The 22,801-nt window shown below is 40.4% G+C and overlaps 1 protein-coding gene across 2 annotated transcripts in view; it reads right to left on the bottom strand.

Annotated features, from left to right (window-relative positions):
• Positions 1-3,893, bottom strand: part of LOC149024315 (uncharacterized) — a 51,026-nt gene extending 47,133 nt beyond the window's left edge. For both annotated transcript variants that reach the window (XM_089144614.1, XM_089144613.1), the window contains exon 1: positions 3,434-3,893. The gene's annotated coding sequence lies outside the window, so the exon portion shown is untranslated. The remainder of the gene's footprint in view (positions 1-3,433) is intronic.
• Between the last annotated feature and the right edge of the window lie 18,908 nt (positions 3,894-22,801).

Raw genomic sequence — 22,801 nt, 5'->3', positions numbered from 1 at the left:
AGTAGAAATTTCAGGTAATGAAGGTTCTGTTTTGGATTACTTTTTCAACCTGTCTGGTTGAGATGACTAGCTGAAAGAAAAAAGGGGAGAAAAGGAAATGAAACCACACACAAAAAAAAATAAAAGGAGTTTCCGGATCTGTACGAAACTGCAGATGTGTTATTGATTGAGTTTGAGTTAAACCTTTTTGGATTATTTCTTTATTCCTGTTTTGGAATAAAATTCTGTTTTGGGTAAAGGAATAGTATTCTGATTTGGGATGGAATAGTACATTTTTTGGGATCAGTTGTCTTTTCTTTTTCTTTTTAATTTTCTTTTCTGGATTTCTGCTATTGAGAAATTAATTAGTTGAGATTTGGTTAACGGGGAGGTTATTCAGTTTTAAATAAGCCAGTGAAATTCTCTGCTCAAGAAGACCTTATGGGTTAGTTCTAGAGTCTGCTGTCTGGTTTTCTGCAAGGGATTCTTTGGTTTTACTTAGGATTGTGGCTGTCCTTTCCAAATTTAGTTTAATGCCCTTTTTCTTGCTGTCCACTATCATGTCTCTCTGACTTTATGGGATCTGAGACTGAGTAATCATGGGAGAAACATCAGAACCTAAAACTACTATGACTGAAGTTGTATTCTCATCCTCCTATCGCTTGACTGAAAAGAAGTTATAAGGAGCTTCCAACTTCCACCAACGGAAAACTATTGCTAGAGTTGTACTAACTGGATGTGGATGACAAGATCATCTAACTCAGGATGCCCCCAAAGACAATGCTAATTGGGAAGTCACTGATGCACGTATCCTAGGACAAATATTTAACTCAATGGCTGAAAATACTGTGGACCTTGTAACTCACTTAGACACAGAAAAAGGGATTGTGGGAATATTTGAATATGTAGTATTGTGGTCAAAATAATTTGTAGGACATATGAGTTGTCTCAGGAGTTCTATAGTGTAGATAGAAAGGGTAGACCCCCCCAACCCAATACTTTGCCGATTTTAAAAACAATCTCTTTTGGTGTAAAAACCATGCAACAACAAAAGGAACAGCTTGCAGTGATGGGCTTTTTGGGAGGCCCAGGAAAAGAATTTGTTCTATTCAGGTATAGATCCTTGGAGGAGACAGAGTTCCACTCTTGCTGAAACTTTTTCAAGTGTTCTCCAAGTTGCAAAGGAGAACTCCAATTGATACCACTCCAGAAAATAAATCTGCTTTTGCAAACTTTAAATCAACCGTAGTTCTTCAGAAGGACAAGGAGTGGGAAAGAATCATGGAAACTCTCCTAGTAAGAATGCTAGTGTTGAAAACTCAGGACAAACTGAAACCTGCCATCATTGTGGAAGACCTAAACACATCAGCGTCTCTGTTGGAAGCTACATGGGAAGCCATCCCAATCAAAAATTGCTAACACTGCTTCTTCTGAGCATACCCCAGTCACCACACAGCCAGAGTTGAAGAAAATAATGATGTCAAAGGCAGATTATCTACTGTTCACACAGCAACAAGTAGCTCAGTCGCAACCACCCACAGCTACTTTTGTCCAGAAAGGTAATGCCACTATATGTCTTTCATCCACAAGTGTCCCTTGGTTCATTGATCAGGAGCATCTTATTATATGACAGGTAGTTTCAATGACCAGCGCACCATTAGGACCAGAAGGGTAATGAGCATTAGGGTCGCAACCAGCAGAGAAACCACCTAGGGAGACCTTTTCCAGAGTTCCCTCTTCCATTGCACCTCTAGCGAAGTCTGGTTTTGGCCATGGAAAGATTAGGCAGAACACTTGACATCTTCAGGCTTGCAAACCTCAATAGTAGTACGAGAATGACAATTAATGTAGCAGCTTCACAAGTTAGAATTTACAAATCATCCTCAGGGTTGTCATTTCACAACTGCCGCATTGCAGAGGTTCAAAAGAGGACTGGCAACCTTCACAGCAGCTTCACATCAACAGTATCAACTTAGGGGCACAGACAAAGACTCATGGCCAAAGGATGCAACGAAAACATTAGGGAGGATCCCAATCATAGCCTACTTCCTCTTCAAACTCAAAGGTTTGTAGCCGTCACCTTTATTGTATTGTGTCCAAACCATTGTATTGAATGATAACCATTGTTTGCTTTACAGTCATATACAACACAAATGGCTCTAGTTTCTGGTTGGGCCAACTCAATGGCTCTATATGGGCAGTTTTGATCCCCCGGACCTTTGGATAGTATATCTATATATAAATCAATTTAACTATAAAACTCAATAACTCAACTGCTTCTATTTCAGCTCTGGGTTGGTTACACCTATGACTGAAAATGAAACTAAATGTTTACAACACCACCAACAATAACAAGCCTTATTCCAACTAAATGAGGTCGGCTACATGGATTGTTGCCTCCCAATCAGCTCTATTTGAGGCCACACTAGATACAAGGCTTAAGCTATGCACATCCATTCTCACCACTTTCATAAGGTTATCTTAGGTGTTCGGTCTGCCTCTAAATCTTTTATTCCTTCGATTTAGATTAGATAACTTCTTCATATGGAGGCATTTAAAAGTCTCCGTTGCACATGGTTGTGTCAGCTCAATTGACTTTGTCCTACCTTATATTTATTGGAGCTACTCCAGACCAGCTCCAACATAATCATTCATTACCTTATCCTTCCTAGTTTTGACACTCATCCATCTTAGCATCAACATTTCTGCTACACTAAGTATACCTATATGTTGTTTCTTAACAGTCCAACATTCTGCACCACACATCATAGCTTTAAGAATTTTTATGGTATAAAAATGCTGAATTTCATCTCAATCATCATTCACATAATCAAACTCCCATTCAATTGGACAAGAATAAATGAAGTTCAGCATGTCTGGAACAATGAGAAAATGTTCTTTCGATGATACTGTTACCCATATTAGGTTTTCTGTCCAGTGTTACTGTGTGGCATAACACATAAACTGAAGTGAATAATGCTTATTCAACATCCTCGGGCTGTAACAGAAACTGAAGTGACGAGACAACTTAAATTCACTACCTGTTCAAATTTAGTCCATGAAAATAATGCTTATTCAACATCTAGCTACGAAACCCAATGAGGCGACATTGTTTTTCTATCCAGCAGTCTGGAAAATCTATAGAGAAAGAACCTTTTACGCCAAAAAAAAAAAAAAAAAAAAAAAAGGACCCTACCCACCCAGAGCTCCGATACGAAGGACCCAAATCACATTACCTGTTTGACGTCCCCCCAAGTTATTGCATATCCAATTTCAACAAAAACATCTCTAATTGACCCTTAAAGCCAAAAAAAAATAACAATGCAAGTATAATTGGGGTACCAGGATTCCACTACAATATCCTAATTTTTTTACTAAAAAGAAAATTGAAGCCCGAAGAACAGATATGAAGAACAATAAAATTTAATAGAAATAAATGCTTGCTTAAACATACCAAAAAGAGTTTCGATTTGAAAGAAGACGATCACTTTCCAAAGTCCCAGAAAAATGAAAGTCTGTTAGCAAAGACAGCTAGAACAGGACCTCTTGCTCGGAATTCCGATACCTAGAAACTTTACACCGTCAGTACGCCACCAGCTCCTTCAATTTTCGCATTAATAGGCGGAAAAAGAATACCAGAAGAATTCAAAAACACGGCATGTATTTGAGAATCTTCTTTGGTAAGGAAGCAACTGGAGTAATGGATTTAGTGTCTTCAATTGCAAGGAAGCAAACGGAGTGATTGGCGGGTTAAATGTACTGGTAAGGGTCAAGAAAAACCGTTCTCCTTACCATGGATCTCCAACTGAGAGATTAAACGCCAACTCTCCTCCTTTTTAGTACTATATAGTTCGAAACTTCGAATTGGTATTTTAGTTTCGTTGACTCAATTCTGCCGTGTTCGTGTCCGCATGTCCTGGGCACACACGAGTATCTCAATTAAGGTTTTCCGCAATAGAGGTACTTAAAACCCAGCCCAACCCAGGAGGTCTTGAAATCCGCACGAGTCCAGCCCAGGAAATTTATCTAGTCCAGCCCATCCCTGCTAGGTCTAATAAATGTTTAACTCTTTCATTTTTTATTTTTTATTTTTTGGTTGCCAACTCCGGTTTCCAAAGCTTTGCCCTAACTAATCCGGTGTTCGACCTGGGTCGCACACCTGGCTGTGGTGGGTGAGTCTCCCAGCGTGGATTTTTTGCATCCACAAGGTTTCGATACCAGAACTTTGCTTAAGCGGACCAAGCTGCTTACCACTTGGACCAACCCCCGTTGGTTAACTCTTTCATTTTTTGGGGAAGAATAAATGTTTAAGTCTATTAAGGATACTTCAGGAAATTCAGCTCAAAGCTAGCCGCCACTCCTTCTCAAGCTTATGTGGCTAGGGTTTCCTCAGAAGCTTGTGCCTCATAAAAACCCTTGCCGCCACAAACTCTAAGGCTGCGTTTGTTTGCTGGAATAAATGTGGGGTGGGAAAAAAGGGGTGGGAAATTTCTTGAAAAGAGTTCAGATTTCTTACTTTTCCCTTAAATCCCAAAATGGTAGATTGTTTGGTTGCTTGGGGTGGGAAAGTGAGAGACAAGTTTCCTTGAATCAAGGAAACTAGCTACGATGTGGACGGCCCAACTTTCCCACCCCAAGCCATTTTAAAACCCCACATATTTCGTGGGACTTTGTGGGAAAGTTAGGAAAAGTAAAAAGTGGGACCCACCACTATCACTTTTCCACAAAACCCTTTCCTTTCCTTTTCTTCTCCCTCACCTCACTACACATGGAACCCACATGTTTTTTTTTTTCACCCCTTTTTTCTCACCCCACCTTTGCAAACAAACACAGCCTAAAGTGCATTAAAGTGACAAGTACTCTACCTTATCCGCAGATGCACATGAGGTGACAAGGATTCTACCTTATCCAAATAGTGTTTGAAGTGGATCATAATTATATTTTTGGCGAAAAGGGAGACTTATATTAAATAAGGACCAGGTTACAATCCATAGAACCGTCAGCCTCGTCTTTCTTGATAAACAAAAAGAGTGAGGTGTTCGGGTAGTCTTATAGGATCATAAGAAATGACATGCTCAATGGTAGATGAGCAAGCCAAATAATTTAGACATTAGTTAGTCTCCCTTACTCCATGTCAAAATTCACAAGAGCTGAAAATTCTCCAAAGCCCATCAGTATCTTCAAATGTGTTCACAAGCTGGTTGATATGAACCTAATATGGTTTGAACTACAACCATTGAGTCAAATTGAATTATGACTTTATGAAGACCTTTTTGGGCAGCAAACATGAAACCAATTTAAGATTTGGACAAAAACTTGTTACAAATAAGAACAACATCTCAACTTGCTACTCACACCATATGGTGGAAATATTTTTGGAAATTACCTCTCCACCCTAAATTTAAGATTTTCTTCTGGCGTCTTTTGAATGTAGGGCTACCAGTCAAGGCAGTACTTGCTCAATGGACACCAATACCATTAGAATGTGAATTTTGCGGAAATAGTGCGGAATCCCTTTGGCACATTTCTCTCTCGTGCGAATGGACAAAGAGAATATGGGCGGCAAGTCCTCTTGGACTTCGAAAATAAAGGAATTACACAAACATCCATCATTGATTTATGCCACTCGTTCATAACAAATACGGATTTGGACAAAATCTCTAAATGATGGCTAGTGTCTGTCTTTATACTCACATGCTATTTTGTTTGGAAAGAAAGAAATGGCAGTCTTTAATAAGCAAGCCCTTAAGAGTTTTAAATAATGTCTCAAACTGGATTAAAGATCTAAAACTCATAAGGAAACACAACAACCCGCACACAACAAGACACAAGCACAATTTTATAAACCTTATATTTGCTTTTGTGAAAGTATCACTAACTTAAAGCAATTACCAATTCTGATGTGTGCAGGGGTACTTAACTCAGACTTGAGTAGCACCGGAAGGAGTGTGGGGCTGATTTGGGATGGACAACTAAAATACGTTAGCACATGAGGAATAGGGAAAATGAATATCATGGAGGCGTTTTTGTTGGGTTTACAAACGAATTAGAACAAGCTAAAGTCCTTAATATCCAACTCTTTGAGATTTGGTGCAACGAGGAAGAAACACTTGATCTACTCTCACCATTAAAACACAAGAAATGCCCGATAGATTACGTCCCGATTTTGCTACACCTAACTTTTTGTATAAACAATATTAACCTTAATAGGTTTAACCATACCACACTCCAACAATGGTTTATATATTTTGCTTTTAAATCCTCCATAGAATATGAAAATGGTGTAAGAGTGCTAGACACTAATAGCCTATGTAATTGCTACCTAAAGTAATATTAATCCTTTTTATCAAAAAAAAAAAGAGACCAATTTTAATGGCAATCATCTCAACTTGTAGGATGGTTATTTGGTTTTTTTTCCACTAGAGCAACAAAGATAACTGAACCGTTGTGATCACGGCATATGGCCCCAAAACCATCAAGAGTATCACTAATTGATCTATCGCAGTTAATGAGAAACCAACCTAGCTGTGTAGGGAACCAGTAATGCGTAGTCTCCTTATTAAGGGTGTCAATTGCATACCAAAACCGTTTAACCGTACCAAACCGTGCCTTCTAAAATCATACCATACCGCACCATTTAAAATTCGATACAATACGTACCGAAACCGAATTTCTTAGGTACGGTTTTGTTTTAGGTACTCATCCCGTTGGTATGTACTGAAACCATACCGAATTAAAGGATATAAATGTAAATTTACAATTAAAACACTTTACTTTTACCCTATCTCTAATTCCCTATTTCAGTTTTTTATTTCGTCCTTCACTTCTCTTCTTAGATTTACTTGTTTTGTCTCTACTAATATCATATTATATCGATTGTTTGATCGCAATTTCATTAGGATCTTAATGAACTAATAACAAAAGTGGCATGGATTCTCTTGTACCAAAATTGTATTGCACTGGATACTGTGTTTAAATTGTTTTCCCACACCGTTTAATACCGAACCATTTTTGCAAATTCCGAAACCGTATCATACCATGTAAATTAATTATGGTATGGTTTTGGTTTTCAATATTCAAAGTTGGTACTGTACCAAATGACACCCTTACTCCTTATTAGCAACAAATTTCATCTGGATGTCCCAAGAGGAAAACAAAAGGAGTGGTCAATAGGGGAGTCGGTGATTGACTTCATTGTATCTATGGACCAAAATGAGACGGTACTAAATATTATATTGAACAATGCATCAAGGTGACATTCCTTTGATTGCAAAACTCTCATGTTTCTCTCATTCCAAACATAGTAGATAGTATTGATGAGAGAGAATATGTTGTTTATGATATCATTGATATGGGAGGTTTTGTACCCGACCAGCATCGGACCCAAGCGGGGCTAAACCAGATACTCGGTTGGGACCTTCTATGAAATCCCACCTAACTATAACCTTGCTGATGTGCCAAATGCATACCTATCATAGACATTGTTTGATTTATTCTCTGTCATATGAGTTGCCTAGTTTCATTTGGTAGAAGTGTACCTCGAAGCTGATCTATTTTCCCTACGATTTCTTCTTGTGCCTTCTATTCCCTTTGATAGAAGGGTGATCTTAAGTCATTCCCATGACTGATCCTCCAATCCCTACTATTCTAGAGTGGACCTTCATACACTCTATAACCTTGTGTTTTCCCCACATGATGATTTTGAAGAGAAATCAAATGTGATCTTCATGATTTGATATTCCTTCTAATTGTTTCAAGACTTCAAGCTTTTCATCTCCTATTCTTCAATCAAAGGTTAGTAATCTCTCTTGTGTTGTATTGATCTACTCTTGCTATGTCTTATTCTTTGTGATTGAGATTTAGAAGAAGATGCTGCATTCTTGCAACCATCTCTTCTACAAATCTCCTTTCATTCTTAAGGTTTTATGATCTTCATATTGATCTTCGCCATGATCCTTGTGAAATCTTCATGAAGCCATGATCATACTTCCGATTTGATTTCAAAGCATGTTAGATTTATTCCTTGTTTCTTATAAAAGATTTATTGTTAATTGTTTTCCAAAGATTTTGGGAGGAGAAAGGTCAAGATAAAAGCAATGTCCTCCATCTCTTTAGAAGCCTAGTACTCTCCCAATTTCAAGGACGAAATTATTTTAAGGGGGGAAGAATGTGAAATCCAGCCCAAACCTAACCAGGACACCTTGTTTGATGTTAGACCTTAAAGTCAGACCTTAATTTCAGTGTTATTATCTTTGAGAGCCTTAGGAGGTTGTGTCTGACCTTTTTCCTTAGAGTGGATCCAATGTCTCGAAGTGAAGGAAGAAGTCATTGTGTGCCCTCTTTATGGAAGACATGGTGTTTGACCCGAAACCCATGGACATTGACAATGGTACCCCTTACTTGGGTACATTGTCGGTGTTTAGTGAAAACCTGCGCACCGAAGAAGGGTGAATTAGTTGAAGTACCAAATGAGCTCCTGTGCTCAATCTAAAGATATTTCTCGAAACTAGACATCTTGATGGACTTGTAGGAGAAAACCCCACTCAATTTGACCCCATATTGTCACATCCACCCAGCCGGTACCCTATCTGGCATACCCAGGATGTGATCCACAGCCCCGAAGATCCATAGTTTAGGGACCACATCATCCACATCGACGATAACACAATTATGAACAATCAATATTAAACTAACAATTGATAATAATAGAATTAAAAAATGAGATACCAAAGATAATCAGAGTACGGAAGTAAATATCATATCAGATAAATTAAGAAGGCAGTGGGCGGAATCCACTCCTTTAGTCAGGCGGAAGTGAGGTCAAAACTAAATAGAAAACCCAGCCCAACCGACCGGAAACCGATGAGGTCCGAGACCCGAAGTAAAGTAAGAAGCAGCGGGCCATCCAGAGAGGACGGGTTGGCGAATCCATGAAAGGATGATGAGGTCATTTATGGAAACGAACGATGAAGACTAATAGTTGATGGACTGGAGGCTCTCATCTTGGTTTGAAGGCATTTCTACCTATTAGGTAAGCACTGACGTGGCAAAACCCCAGGATTGGATTGACGGACCCAACGTGGCGCGGCAGGCGGAGGGAGGGCGACGACCAACCACCGACCAAGAGGGCTGGCAAAGGTTGTCGGCTCTATTTAAGTCCAACTCGAGTCCACGAGCGCCCCAAACCCGGAACGAACCAAAGACCCGCAAGTCATCTCTCGCATCCTGGTGGACGGACTGGAAACTCTTCTTGCATCAAAAGGATGTCTACTCTCCTTCTTCTCCTCCATCTGTTTTCTTTCCTTTGGGTTGAGAAGGAGAAGAGAGGCACCGGCAAACACCGAACATGTCTCATGATCATCCTAAGGATTGAGGCTAGAACAAGATCTAACCAGACATTGCAAGCGAAGGAACAGATCAAACCAGATTTAACCGTAAACAACGAACGATCTCTGGATCTCTAGTGATCAGTTAGTAGAAATGAGTTTCTCCAGATCCATAATCTATAGATTCTAGTGCTCTCACCATACTAGGTTCTCATGATGCATGGAGTACAAATGGTAGGTTATTCCTATTTAGATTATGCTTCTAAGCCTTATTCCATGAAGATCTATCATGTTCATGTTTCATACGAAAGCAAGATCCATCCTCCTATGTTCTGTCGACAAACACAAGACCAGGGAAAAGGAACGCCAAGGAGATATGATGATGGGTGAGGTCCCATATGTTAGAAACTACTAAGAGTCTACCCCGATAGTACCCGAACCACAAAGGATTCATATCAAAACTCGAAAGGCAGGATGGGATGATTGGGAGGAAGACCAACCAGACAAGAGACAGCCACCAGATGGGGGAGTGATATCCGAGGGATCTTCCTAATATGTTGATATACTGTAGGACTTCCAAGGCAAGATCTACGACCTAGGATTCCTGGAGTTATAAAAGGTAAGGATGGATTCAATACATAGATAGCAGAATCTAGTTATATGAATATCAAGATATGATTCCTAAATTAGATTCTTACAATGATATACTACGTGCAAACGATTACAATAGCATTAATTCATGTTGAATTGATTCAGTATGATTTACTTACCAAGTATACAAATGATGTAATTATTGATTCTCATATATGAAGACCAAAGGATGAATGAATGAGCATGTGTATGCTTAAGTATGGTTTGGAAAGGAGAGGTGTCCGACACACGCCGGACTACACGGGAATATATGGGATGTTGGAGAGCCCTCGGACACCTTCCTAAACTGGGATGACATATCTAGGATTGCTAGTAGTGTTGGCAGGAGTGCCGATGGGACCCTAACGGAGGGGTAGAGACCGAACGACCGGGAGCAATGGGGATCATGGGGCCAAGACCGGAACCAACGGAGAGGACGGGAATCACAGTGGGGGCCATATGATAGGGTTGCAAGATAGACTTGGGCTCAGGGGCAAGACGGAACCAACCCGGAGAGGACGGAGAGCCCGACCAAGTGGATGATCGATAGGGTGATGAGTCCGTAGTCCGAGTTGGGGGCAAGGATACGCGACTCTAGTGTGAAGGATACGGAAAGGATCGTCGGGGACGAGGAATGGAAGTATCCGGATCGACGATGTAACTAAGTAGAAGACTGCATTGGCTAGGTACCCGACAGGCGACTATACCAAATGGTGGAGAGAGGTGTGACTAACCCCCGCCAAGGTGCTGAGGGATGAAGGACCCATTACCAACGGGCCGAGACCGGTGAAAGATCCGTGAGAGAATCCAAGAACAAAGGGGAGGAGGAGGGACCCAAAGAAGACGGGAGACAAAGCAGCAAAGAGACAGAACAAGAGAGAAAAGGAACAAGAAGAGGGAAGCAAGAAGGAAAGGAGGAAAAAGACAAGGAGAACAGGAGACAAAGGCAGAGGAAGAAGGGAAGAGACAACAGAAGGGAGGGAACAAAAAGAGGGGGAGGAGAGCAGCCAACCAGAGGGAAGGCGGAAGAGAACACACAAGGAGGAAAAGGGAGAAAAAGACCCAAGAGAGAAGGTGAGTAAGAGCACGGGGAAAGGGGATGCCGACAGGAACGAGAATAGTAAAATAGATATAGGAAGATATCGACTGTAGATGTAGATAGTATGTTAGGGGAGGTGACAGAACGATTGGGGGGATCACATCGGAGGGAAGGGCGGGGGAGGGCGTGACAGAATAAGCACAAGTCTCAAGTTATGAAAATAAGTCAAAGTTATTGCAATTCTTCCAAGTTTAATTGTCACAAAAGGGGGGGGGGCAGCTACATATAAGTCTCCTCCATAATAAATAAATCTTCTTCAAAAGCGAAGACCATGGAGATCCAACATGGCTGTTCCCATACTACTCCAGGGCTAACCCTAATACGCCAGAGGATCTGCTTCAGTACCATCACCGAAGTCTTCATTGTAGCTAGCCTCTGGATAGTAGTATGAGGCATCCGGGTCTGCCTCAGGGAACGTACCACCAGAGTAATCACCTATAGAGTAGCCTAGCAAAATATTGCAACAGAAAAGGAATGAGTTCAAAAGAACTCAGCAAGGAAGTTATTCCATGACACATAAGCCACAAGATAATCATAAAATGATGCAGATGATATGAGACATATAATGCAATATGATTCTACTCTAAGTATGCTGGTCATCTATGGTAGACATGCTTTAAGTCATAGCACCATACTTCTTTAGGTAGTCACAGTCACTCATCACAGGGGGAATTGGGTCCTGCATCCCTCTCGGACAAATCCATGGTTGGGGGTTTCAATCACCACTCTCTCACATCACCATTTGGTACAAGTATTGGCGCATGTCAACGTAAAGCCTAGCCCAATGCAAGTCATCTACTTAATCATATCATGTCAGTTTCAAATACGTCCATTCCTCCCCTCTCGGGATCCTTTCCGTTATCCTTCACACTAGAGTCACGGATATCACTCATCGGACTCATCAACCCTATTGGTCATCCACAAATGGTAGACGGGAAGCTCTCACGTCCCCCTCACGGATCATTTCACCGGTCTTAAGTGCCCGTGAGCCCAAGTCTAGCCATTTGCAACTCTACCAATAAATGACCCCTTCCGGGTATCCGCAATGCAATTTATGTCCTCTCACGGAGTGGTTAACTGTCTTAAGCACCCACAAATCCACACTACTACCACGGGTCGTTCAGTCTCAATGCCCTTCCGAATCGAGTTTGATATGATAGGGACATCTTAGCCATACATCTAGACAAGTCCTATGTATGTCATCCAATAACCCGAGAAAGCGTCAATGGACACCTTCGGAGAACATCCCATACTATTCCCTCCGATGTCCAAGGACAGAAGCACTAGTAGGGTACTCCTCAATCCCCAGTTATACTTAAGCAATCACATGCCCAAGTTCATCATATCAATTCACAAGATATAACATCATAATAAACATTCGATTCATGACATTGACATAATCCATCATATATTGAAATTGATAAGCATGATAAGACATTGAAATAAAATAATGTAAACACAAGGCTACTGTTGAAAGACATATGTAGCCAGTCTAACATGATAAGAATATGAAATAGAAACCATGTTCACTAGGTTAGGAACACCAAGTCAAAATTTCATGTCCTACGTAATTATATCGATAACTATCCTTACCTTGAATTGGAGAAGAGAATGGTCCAAGATCACAAGCAAGTGGCCCAAATAGTCTTAAAACCCTAAACAAGCATATATGAAAGGTTAGAGAAGAAATCAGAACAATCGGAGATCGAACGAATCAAAACTAGGCAAAAGTTGCTGACAGCAACTCTGTTGGTCGATACATTTGGTTGATATCATCGATCAACAAGCATCGACCAAAAGGATTTCGGACAGCAAGCTGGCTTTTTGGGTTTTGGCCCAGATTTGGTCTTCCAGGTCTCGGATCAATACGAAACTTGGGGAATAGTCTAAGCACAACATAGGGACACTAATTATCACGAATTTAACATAAGCCAATGGTCCATTTAGAAATCCCCAAATTGATTTATCAAGGTCAAGAGTTGTTAAACATGGCATTGGCTATATCTTAATGCAAATCAGGGGAAAACATAGGGGATTAGGTAGGGAATCACTGAGAAGCAACATTGAACTCATATGCAAGGTGTAGATTAGGTTAATCATAGGCTTCATCTCAGTTTTGGTAGATAAAGCAAGTTGGTGAGCAATAAATCATGGAAATGTGTAGTTAATGATCATGAGGTGAATAAATCATAGTCATATCGGTGAAAACATCAATGTAGGAGGTATAGAAGGCTCATGGCAAGGTGTTTGCAAGGTTGCAGCACCTTGGCCATGGTCCCAACAGTAAAATAGAGAAAAGAGGAGTGAGAAAGTGATTAGGAGAGAGAGTCATACCTTGAGAGTGGAACAAGAAAGTGGAAATGAGTGGTTAGCAATGATTAATGGAGTAGATGCTTCACCATTACCAAGGAGAAGTTCTTGAGAGGCTCTCCCACGTTCTCAGATGTTGAAAATGCTAGAATAGGGCTCCAATCTCGAGGAATAAATAAATAGAAAAGAATATTCCAAAGAATCTTTAAACCTGGGTTCAGCAAACCTGTTGGTCAATACATTTGGTCGATAGTATCGACCAATAGTATCGACCAAAACATGTTTCTGCAGAATTTTACAGAAAAGTTCAGCAACTTAGGGTGTGGACTTGGAGGGCTATACAAGGTCAAATTGCATGGGGTTTTCTCCTACAGTTCACTCAAGAGGTCTAGTTTTAGGGAGTACCTTCGGATTATGCACAGGAGTCAGTTTGATGTCTCAATTGTCTCACTCTTCATCAGTGCGCAGATTCTAACTTAACACTAATAATGTGCTCAAGGAAGGAGCAGCATCATCAATGTCCATATACTGGAGTTCCGACACCACGTCATCAACTAGCAGGGCCCATAAGTCCCTTCTACCACCACTTCGGGTCTTCGGACCTACAAACACAACAATGTCCAGGTCGGGTCAAGGTTAGGTAAAAGCTGGATTTTACACATATAGCCCTCCGAATCTCTGTCCGAAGTTGCTAAACTATTTCTAGATTTTCTGCTGAAACCTGTTTTGGTCGATCCTCTTTGGTCGATGCCATCAACCAAAGAGCATCAACCAAAGTTGCCTAGATTCGAGTAAAAGATGCTATTGGAATATTCTCTCATCTATATATGCTAGCCTCATGTTTTGAGCCCTATTACACTCATTTAGACCACTGAGAACGAGAGTGGAGCTTCCCAAGGCACTCTCTTGGTATTTGTGAAGGATTCTTGCCCTCAATCATTGCAATCATTGTCTATCTTCTCCAACTATCATCTTCTAAGGTATGATTCTCTCTCTTGCTCTCTATTCTACCCACTTCTCTTCTTCTTCTTACTGATGAGACCATGGCCAAGGTGTTGCAACCTTGCAAACACCTTGCCATGAAGGTCTCTTCCCATTTACATTGATTTTCCTCCATTCTTGCTATGCCTCACTTGCATCTTGATCCTTACATATGCATTACCATGATTCCTTGCTTAGCAACTTTATTTCTTATATTAGACTAAAACGTGGAGTATGATTAGTCAAATCTCTAGCTTGCAAATGATTGTAATCTTGTTCCTAACCCATTCCCCAACTAATTCTTTAGCTTCCCTTTCAATTACATCGATTTCTCATGAATGCTACGATTCTTGTCTTTAGAACATAAGACCTCAATTTGGGGGTTTTCATTTGGACCATTGGATTATGATAATACTTGCTAGGTAGTGTTCTTACATTGTTATTAATCATCCCTCCAAGTTTCGGATCGATCTGAGCCCCAGAAGACCGATTTTGGACCAAATCACCAAAATCCAACTTGCTGCCCAAAGGCAATTTTGGTCGATCCTCTTTGGTCGATGCCATCAACAAAAGACCATCGACCAAAAATGCTGCTGACAGCAACCTTGCTCCGTTTTGACCCGTTCGACCTCCGATCTTCCCGATTTCTTCTCTAATCTCTTATTTATGTTTGTTTAGGGTCTTAACACTATTATTGGATCATTCCTTTGTGACTCTTGGATCGTCATCGACTCAACTTAAGGTAAGGATGGTTATCGCCATAAATACATAGGCTATGTACTTATGTCTTAATGCTCATAACTTAGTGAACATAGCCTTTTAATTTCTTTTGAATATCATAGGACTGCTATACATGTTTTAGAACAGTAGTATTGTGATTTCATATACTCTTGTTATAATGATTTATTATTCTTGCTACTTGTATATATGATGGATCATTTCGATGTTATGATTTAACTTCTATCATGATGATGTATCAAATGTATGTGATACGATGGACTTGAGTATGTGATTGCTTAGGTATAACTTGGGATTGGGGAGTGTCCTATTGACGCTTCTATCCTTGGGCTTCTCCGAAGATGCCTATCGACACTTTTCCGGGTTATTGGATGACATACATAGGATTGTCTAGTTGTTTGGCTAGGATGTCCCTATCGTATCAGACCCGAATCGGAAGGGCATTAAGACAAAATGACCTATGGTAGGGTATGGTTTGATGGGCGCTCAAGACTGGTAACCAACCCGTGAGAGGACATAAACCATACTACGGATACCCTAAAGGGGCCATTTATTGGTAGGGTTGCAAATAGCTAGACTTGGGCTCACGGGCTCTCAAGACTGGTAACCAACCCGTGAGAGAACGTGAGAGCTTCCCATTTACTATTTGTGGATGATCAATAGGGTTGATGAGTCCGTAATCCGGGATTACGCTGACTCTAGTGTGAAGGATACCGAAAAGGATCGCCCGAGGCGAGGAATGGACGTATCTGGATTTGAGTTGATATGACTGAGTAGATGACTTGCACTGGGCTAGGCTTTACCCTAACATGCACCAATACTTATACCAAATGGTGATGTGAGAGAGTGGTGACCGAATCCCCTACCATGGTTTGAGAGGACTTTACCCAACTACCACGGCAGACCCAAGATACGGAATGGGTTGAGGAGGAGTGACTGACGACCCAAAGAAGTATGGTGCTATGACTTAAAGCATGTCTACCTTAGAGACTAGCATTCATAGAGTTAGAATCATACTTGCATCATGTGTTTCATAACATATTGCATCATGTTGTGGTTTGTATCATATGGCTTATGTTTTATGGATAACTGCCTTGCTGAGTTCTTTTGAATTCACTCCTTTTTGCAACATCTTTTGTTAGACTCTATTGCAGGTACTACTACTGTTGACTATGATGGTCAACACTCTGAAGACCAAGTTGATGACTCGTACCACACTGGTCACGGTGTACAAGTTGATAAAGACTAGTAGTCCGAGATTGGGACTTATCTAGAGCAGTTCAGTTTTGCACTTATGTGTTAGGGATGGGATATCGTCTCATTCCCTGTTTAGCCTTTTTACTTGATTCGTCAAGACCGTAGTTTAGTTTGTTCCCTTGTCATTTTGGGAACCGGTTGTAACCCTTATTTTTAGTTGATCTACCTTCCGCTACTATTATAGAATGGGTTTTCCCCTTCCTTTTCACACTTTGAGTATTTGTCCTATTTATATCATTTCCGCATTTTGATGTTTCTTGTGATCCTTCTAAGATCCTTTATTGACTTTTATTATTAAATTATTTGAATACAAAGAATTGTTCTTGCTTTTGATTAAATTATTGTGCTAAGTGACTATGATCGTTCCTAAACTTGATCGGCGGGACCGTGATTCACTCCCCGGGTAATCTAGATAGGGTACTGCCTTGGTGGATTTAGGGCGGGATGTGACACCTTCACTGACTAACTAAGAAAGAGTGCCACTTACGTTGGACCTATATGGCAACGATGCCCTAGATAGAAGGTCAACTACAAAGATGATTAAGCGGGATAGACAACAAGGGAGCGTAGTCATGGAAGATATAACGGCCTTCGTTGGGGAAGCCTGTCCAACCTTGAAAAGGTAACACATACACTATTTAAATGAGGACTCACCCCTCCGGTAAGCAATGAATACATTCTAAACATGGGATCTTAAGTTGTTCACTATCTGACTTAAACATCAGAGGCGGCTGCTCAGCATATGAGCCGGCCCACGTCTAACCTTTCTTGTAGGACTCATCGTCTCTGGAGATTAAAGGGGCTTCATTGGCATCTGGATCATAACTGAGATGCATCAACTTGGTGCCGTTTGTGGGAACGACAATCTTTAAAGTCATGGCAAGACGAGAGGTGAATAACGGACGTACTCGACAAGAAACCACAGGAGGTGACCTGAACCCGGACGACCAAACCCTTCATGATAACGGGGGAAATCATTCCACCTAGGTTGAAGAAGATCTTCCCGGTGGTAATCAAATACCTCGAGGTCCCCATGGAGAAGGCACGGTGGCAAGGTCCCAAGGACTTGCCACCGCTGCTGATATAGATGAAATACGAGAGGAATGCTCGAGAGGTAGGGGGTGTTGCGGGGATTGGTTCATCAAGTTGGAGTCCAACAAGGATTGACGCCCAACACCTAGACGGGAAGATTACACCGAGCCTACCGAGCGGCAAGAGGAGCCCGGCCCCTCAACGAAAATCAGAGAGGGGGTCAGGCTAATGGTCGAACAACAAGGTTGGGCCTTGAGCCCAATCAAAGACAGCCGAACGGGGCAAAGGTAAACGCCCTTGACCGGATATCAGGGCCAGCTCTGACTGGAGATCTTCCCCGAAGAAGCCAAATGATCGAGGATGAACAAGAGGGGGAGAGTCAACCTCAGGGAGCCCGATCTAAGGTTTCAGTCGCCCGAACACAATCTAGACAAGCGAGCACCGCATAATTGGGTGGAAATGGATCGAGGCAAAATCGGCTACAAAGGAGGGTAGCTGAGGTAGAACAAAGATTGGAGGATCGGGAGCAGGATGAGGATTTGGATGTTGTTGATCGGGAACCATTCTCGGATGAAATCATGAACATGCTCCTCCCTCATAATTTCATCATGCTGACCTTCACTCCATTTGAATGAAAAACGAATCTAAAGGAGCATATTAGCTACTTCAAGTCAGTAATGATTGTGCTCGGTTGGGAGGGCAAATTGCTCTGTTGAAATTTCCCAACTTCCCTGAAAGGCCTGGCCATTAAATGCTTCAGTAGCCTACAACTCGGATCAATCCATAACTTTAGAGAACTTGCCCAGAAGTTCATAGCCCGATTTAGGAGTGCGATCGGGAGCAAGAAGACATCCAATAGCTTATTTGCTATCAGGCAGGGATGAAATGAATCAATTCGAGAGTCCTTGAAAGGCTTTGATGAGGTAGCCATTGAGATCGAGGAGCTAGATGACCAAGTCGCATATAACGCATTATGGAGTGGCATAGCCCATCAAAGGCTTCTATAAATATTGTTAACAGATAAGCCCAAAACTTATGGGACTTTACTATGTAAGTGCCAGAAGTAGGCTAGTGTGTACGAGGTGATCAATGCTCAAGTAAAATTAGATCGAGAACAAAGACTTGAGAATGAGAATAATTGTCATATCCACCCAGCCAATACCCTACTTGGCATACTCGAGTGTGTGATCCATAACCCTGAAGAACAAGTATTGAGGAAATCATCCTCCCACATACACAATAACATAATCATGAACAAGATATAATCAATGTGTAATAATATAAACAAGAGATCAAGTTAAGAAGAGAGAATGACAATATAATCTGTGAAACCAAGCCCTAACCTTGACCTGGAAACCCTGTTGTTTGTAGGTCCGAAGACCCAAAGTAAAGGAAGAAGCCAACTATGGGCCATCTCAATGGAAGACATGGTGTTTGATCCAGAACCCACGGAAGTTGATGATGGTGTTCCATACTTGGAAGCTTGTTCAGAGTTGGAAAAGAAACTGCACCTTTTTGAAGATGAGATTAGTTGATGGACTTGAAGTATAGTTAGACATGATTTGAAGGTATTTCTCTATACTAGGTAAGTCATATGTTGTGTTGGGAGAAGCTCATTGGGTTTGAACTTGATTTGGACCTTCAATTCCCTGTTTTGGCCTTGCTGACTTGCTTGGTCAACTGGGTGGTCGATTGGGCCAATTGACCAACCAATCGACCAACAGGGACAGAATCTACCAAAGATCCTCTGTTAGGTCTGTTGGTGCTCTATATAATAGAAGTATGTGTTTCTTAGCCTCCTTTGTATCTAAAACCCTCAGAGAATGTGTGAAGACTCTCTCAAAGCCTCTCCTTGGTGTTTGTGAAGAACTTTGCAAGACTTCAAGCTTTTCATCTCTTATTCTTCAATCAAAGGTTAGTAATCTCTCTTGTATTGTGTTGATATACTCTTATTATGTTTTATTCTTTGTGTTGAGACTATGAAGAAGATGTTGCATCCTTGCAACCATCTCTTCTACAATCTCCTTTCATTCTTAAGGTTTTATGATCTTCATATTGATCTTAGCCATGATCTTTGTGAATTCTTCATGAAGCCATGATCATTCTTTCGATTTGATTTCTCTAGCATGTTAGATCTGTTTTGAATGATAGTTTCATGTATGATCTTCTGATTATCTTCTACTAGAATGATATCCTATCATCTCTAGTTTTTCCCTTGAGTTCAAAGCTTATTTTCATCGAAAACTATGAATTTTACCAAATTAGAAAGTCATGTTTCCAAATTAGTAAGTAGTGTTTTTGATCATTGTTAGTGTCTAATCTATGTTATTTTAGTGTTAGATTATTGTTTTAGAGGTTTCCTCCAAGTTTCGTAGTGTTTTGAATCTTGTAGAATGAGTTTTGGATCAAAAATCAAATTTCTGTTGTGTACTGTTCAGGTGGTCGATTGCTTGGTCGACTGAGCCAAGCTACCACCCAATCGACCAAGCAAGACAATAGCTGTGTTTTTTGTCTGATTTGATTCGTTCGATCTTCGATCTTTTAGGCTTCTTTCCTAATGATGTATCTATGCTTGTTTAGGGTTTATTTGCTAAGTTTGGAACCATTCACTTTGATCTTTGGATATTCATCAAAGCTATTTAAGGTAAGGACAGTTGTTTCCATAATTACATAGATTGCGTGAATCTTAGTTTCTATTTTGGGAATTCTTAGATTCATTACCATAATTGTATTATTATTATTATTATTATTATATTACTAATGTAAGTACTCCAAGTACAGTAGTAACATGTTCATGTATTCTTTTGATTATGAATACTTACTTTTGTCATTTACATATGCGATTGATCATGTTTATATGCATCTTTCTATATGATGAGATATCGGTTGTGTATGTTATGATTGAATTGAGAATGTGATTGAATAGGTATGATTTGGGAATGGGAAGTGTCCTTTTGACATTTTTGTCCTTGGACATCAGTGGGAATAGTGTCACATCCACCCAGGGGGAGTGATTCACGGTCCCGCCAATCAAGTTTAGGAACGATCATAGTCACTTAGCACAATAATATAATAAAAAGCAGGAACAAATCTTTGTATTCAATTAATTTAATAATACAAGTCAAGAAAGGATCTCAGAAGGATCACAAAGAACATCAGAGTGCAGAAAAGATACCAATAAAATACATAGTCAGAAAGTGGAATGAAGGGGGAACCCCACTCTACAATAACAGTGGAAAGTAGATTGAGTAAAAGTAAGGGTTACAACTGATTCCCAAATAAAAAAGGGAAAACAACTAAACTACGGTCTTAACGAATCAAATAAAAGGTCAAAAGAGAATAGGATGATATCCCATCGCTGTCACACAAGTGTAAAAGTCGAACTGCTCCAAATAAGTCTAAATCTCGGACTACTAGTCTTTATCAACGTGTTCACCATAGCCAGTGTGGTACGAGTCACCAACTTGGTCTTCAGAGTGTTGACCGTCATAGTCAATAGTAGTAGTACCTGCAATAGAGTCTAACAAAAGATGTTACAAAAAGGAGTGAGTTCAAAAGAACTCAGCAAGGCAGGTTATTCCACAATAACATAAATCACATGATGCACATCATAGCATGATGCAATATGATATGAGACATATGATGCATGTATGAATCTAACTCTATGTATGCTGGTCTCTATGGTAGACATGCTTTAAGTCATAGTACCATAATTCTTTGGGTAGTTCCGCTCACACCCTCAACCATTTAAGATATCTTGGGCAGCCGGTTGGTAATGGGTCCTGCATCCCTCTCGGACATTCCTTGGCTGGGGATTTGGTCACCACTCTCTCACATCACCATTTGGTATAAGTATTGGCACATGTCATGGTAAAGCCTAGCCCAATGCAAGTCATTTACTCAGTCGTATCAAGTCAGATCTGGGTACTTCCATTCCTCCTCAACCATTTAAGATATCTTAGATCTTTTCCAGTATCCTTCACACTAGAGTCATCATATTCCCTCTCGGACTACAAACTCATCAACCCTATTGGTCATCCACAAATAGTAGACGGGAAGCTCTCACGTCCCCTCACGGATCATTTCACCGGTCTTGAGTGCCCGTGAGCCCAAGTCTAGCCATTTGCAACCCTACCAATAAATGGCTCCCACAATGTGGTTCATGACCTCTCACAGATCATTTCACTGGTCTTGAGTGCCCACAAATCCCCACTACTACCACTGGTCATTTGGTCTCAATGCCCTTCTGATTTGGGTCTGATACGACAAGGACATCCTAGCCAAACACCACTAGACAAGCCCTATATATGTCATCCAATAATTCAAGAAAGCGTCAATGGGCATCTTCGGAGAACATCCCATACTATTCCCTCCGATGTTGAGGACAGAAATGTCAATAGGACATTCCCCAATCCCAAATCATACCTATTCAATCACATTCTCAATTCCATCACATCATACATAAATGATAATTCATCATATGAAACGAGATATAATATAGCATGATCAATCACATATGTAATTAACAAGAATACATAATCATGATAACCAAAGTGATATATAACATGGTACTATTGTCTTGAAGTATATACATCAGTCATATGATGTTAGAAATACAACAATTAATGTGAATCTACCAAGTTTCCAACATAGAGGCATAATTCACATAATCCATGTAATTATGGTAATAACCATCCTTACCTTAAGTCGCGATGATGATAATCCAATAATCTCAAAAGAATGATCTAAAGATGGTATTAAGACCCTAGACAAACATAAATGAAAGATTAGAGAAGAAATCGGGAAAATCGGAGGTCGAACGGGTCAAAACTGGGTGAAGTTGCAGTCAGCAACATGCTTGGTCGATGGCATCAACCAAGGAGGATCGACCAAGACAGTCTCGGGCTGCAAGGTGGATTTTGGTGATTTGGTCCAAAATCGGTCTTCTAGGGCTCAGATCGATCCGAAACTTGGAGGGATGATTAATAATAGTATAAGAACACTACCTAGCAAGTATTATCATAATCCAATGGCCCAATTGAAAACCCCCAATTTGAAATCCTATGTTCTATATGCTAGAACCATAGTCTTCAATGAAAATCATTGCAACTTCAAGAGGACTTAGGAATTTAATCAATATAATGATGAACAACAGAATATAGACAATTACTAACATATAATCAGACCTAATTGAAAGAGAAAATCAGATTAAGAGATGAATTCATGTTGTAAAGAAGAGAAAAATCAAAATAAGAAAGTAAGAACATCATGTATGAGAATCATAGCATGGAAAGGATGAAGAGAGGTTTAATCAAAGCAAAAGAGCTTGTAGAAGAACTGGTTGGAAGGTTGCAACACCTTCTTTACAAACTCAGTAGCAAGAACAATAGTAGATAGGAGTAGAATAGAGAGAAAGTGAGAGAACACATACCTTGTAGATGAATTTTGA

The sequence above is a fragment of the Hakea prostrata genome, chromosome 2 (assembly GCF_041222555.1).
Source record: "Hakea prostrata isolate BN-2017 chromosome 2, UWA_Hpros_2, whole genome shotgun sequence".
Lineage (NCBI taxonomy): Eukaryota > Viridiplantae > Streptophyta > Magnoliopsida > Proteales > Proteaceae > Hakea > Hakea prostrata.
This window is presented reverse-complemented; position numbering and strand designations above follow the sequence as displayed.